The sequence below is a fragment of the Macrobrachium rosenbergii genome, chromosome 17 (genome assembly GCF_040412425.1).
Source record: "Macrobrachium rosenbergii isolate ZJJX-2024 chromosome 17, ASM4041242v1, whole genome shotgun sequence".
Classification (NCBI taxonomy): domain Eukaryota; kingdom Metazoa; phylum Arthropoda; class Malacostraca; order Decapoda; family Palaemonidae; genus Macrobrachium; species Macrobrachium rosenbergii.
The window spans coordinates 36,108,265-36,111,447 of record NC_089757.1 but is presented as its reverse complement, the minus strand read 5'-3'; positions in this window follow the sequence as shown (position 1 = coordinate 36,111,447).

Below are 3,183 nucleotides of genomic sequence, written 5' to 3'. Positions count from 1 at the left end.
TACTTACATTGACTAATAAACTGATGTCTTTTTGGGAGGGGAGGGGTTGTCCATACAACACTTAAGCTGTAAATCAGATGTTTTTTTTAATTTCATAGATTTTTATTTTCGTCATTTTATCGTTCTTTTCATGACAGTTACGGCCAAGGAGTTTTTTTAAACAACCTTTTAAAAAACTTCAGATCTATCACAATGTCTTCATATAAACCCCACGAGGGATAAGAAGCGTAAAAGTCGCAGAGCTTTTGATATAAGCAATATTTTATGAATTAATTAATTTTTTTTTTTGAGCTGTGACCCCTTCCATGAGTTATTAACCGTCTCTTTGCTGCATTGATTACGTCAATAATAAAAAAAAAAACCTCCTTTCATGTTGGTGTGAGTTAATGTGGTCCACGTCTTTGGGTCGATACTGCCACTTATCAACCCATCGTGGGTTGTTTTTCCCCTTCCTTCATTATTTATCAAGCTTCCTTCTATTTGTGTGTTTGTATGTATGCACGTAGGTATAGACCAGTGGTTCTCAACCTGGGGGGCGCGAGCCCTAGGGGAAAAATAAAAAAAATTCTCTAATTATATTCGTTATTCGCTTAACAAGAGTCGCTAAGAAGCAGTGTCAGGTATCTCACTAATTCATTCCCAAAAGAGTAAAAACACCCCTTCTCTTTTTTTTTTTTTTTTTCCTCTAAATCTGGGAGGGAATTTTACTCATAGATGCAAGGGGGGGGTGGGGCTTGGGGGAAGGACCAACCCTTAGAGGGGGCGTCGTAATAAAAAGGTTAGGGGCCTCTGGTATAGACGGCCAGACACGGCCATCCCAAGTGTTTTATTCATGAAAAGCATCATTTTCTTGACAGCTCTTTGATTTTTGACTGACAGCTTCTTTCTCTCTCCTTCAGCCGACTGGCTGTTGAATTTCACTAAAACAGTTTGTCTTCGCTAATTCCTATAACCTTCCCTATTTCACGAGGCTGTGATATCACGCCATTCCAGGGTTCGGAAATGGACGTTTTTTACCAGTTTATTTTTCGTATTAAAGAAAAACAAGTATAAAATGCGCCGAAGTTTTCTGTACAGCATATTATGCTGTGTGAGACTCTTTGGCAGCGCTCAGTCGCTCCCTAGGCAAGTGAAGGTGCGTCGGCGACGCCTCCGGAAAGCCCTGCCAGACGCATAATCCATGGCTAACCTTAACCTTAAATCAAATAAAAACTACTGAAGCTAGAGGGCTGCAATTTGGTATGTTTGTTAATTGGAGGGTGGATGATCAACATGCCAATTTGCAGCCCTCTAGCCTAAGTAGTTTTTAAGATCTGAGAGCAGAGAGACAAAGCCATCTCAGTAGTTTTCCTTTACAGAAAACTAAAATTCATGGAGATTCAGTTATCGCTATTTCCTATAACCTTCCCTATTTTAAGAGGCTGCTATATCCCCAATTCCAGGTTTTAGAAAGCACGTATATCTTTTCTACTAATTAATTTTCATATAAAAAGAAATAATGGAAAATCTTGTACTTGAATCGGTGGACCGAACTAAATCAGGATAATTTTGACGGGAAAAAAAAATCAGTTTCAGTCTTACGTTATCTCTCATTACGAAGCCATTTTGTCCGAATGGAATTAAGGAAGTAAAAGAATTTTGAGAATTTTTATTGCCGTTTTAGGCTAAAGGATTTTAATGAAATCAGTAGCGATGGAATTCCTTGTGGGAAATTTACTTTATATTTTACTAATCTCTTGTAGGGTAATGTTTGTGTTTTATCTTTTATTAATATATATATATATATATATATATATATATATATATATATATATATATATATATATGTCTGTGTATATACATAAATATATATATATATATACATATGTGTAGTTGGAAAGATGTATTTCAAAATGGCCTTGTAATTTATATAATACGTATGTTGCTGTTTTCCTCTGGGATTAAGCTTCAGTGATTCAGCTCTCTCTCTCTCTCTCTCTCTCTCTCTCTCTCTCTCTCTCTCTCTCTCTCTCTCTCTCTCTCTCTCTCATGCATGCGTATCTATATCTACTGATTACTTTATCGGAAATATGTAATCCTTTGTGCTTAGCAAAAGTAATTGCACACGCTTACAGAGAAGTAAATATTACGTCTCTCTCTCTCTCTCTGTCTCTCTCGTGTGTGATCTATATCTACTGGCTAACTTATCAATCTGTATAATGCGCATTTGCACGCTGAAGTAATGTGATCCTTCGTGCTTTGGTAAAAGTAACTCTACACACGCTTTTAGAGAAAGGTAATTGTATATTATTACGTTTCTTGCGCGTTCGAAAGAAGCTATTGAGAAGAATTGGAGAGAGAGAGAGAGAGAGCCAGGCTTAAGAATGAATATACCTGGCTTCCAAAGGGAATATGGTACTATAATAACAATAATAGTATTCGTTTCCAGCTTAAATCACAGAGAGAGAGAGAGAGAGAGAGAGAGAGAGAGAGAGAGAGAGAGAGAGAGAGAGAGAGAGAGAGAGAGAGAGCTCATACATCAAAGACATTAGACTCATGATATCATGGAGTATACAGGTTCTCCTTCTCCCCCCACCAACACCATCCCCACATCCCTCATATATGAAGCATGTTAGACTCATGATATCTGGGAGATAGACCACCTCCCCCAACAATCACCCACTATATTCCTCATACATCCAAGACGTTAGACTCATGATATCTGGTAGTATACAGGCTCTCCCCCACTATCCACCACCCACTACATTTCTCATACACTAAAGTCATTAGACTCATGATATCGCAAAGTACATTCCTCCACCCCCACCCCCCACCACATTCCTCATACATCAAAGACATTAGACTTATGATATCGCGAAGTACATCCCCCCTCCCCTCCCACCACCCACTACATTCCTCATGCACCAAAGGCATTAGACTTATGATATCGCAAAGTACATTCCCCACCCCACCCCACCACCCACCACATTCCTCATACACCAAAAGCATTAGACTCATGATATCGCGGAGTACACATTCCCCTTCCCCCCCACCACCCACTACATTCCTCATACACCAAAAGGCATTAGACTCATGATATCACAAAGTATATTCCCACCCCACCCTCACCCCCTCCCCTTCAGGAAAGTCTTGAACGTCGTGATACGAAGCAATAAGTTATAAAGGATTATGATTACCAATTCT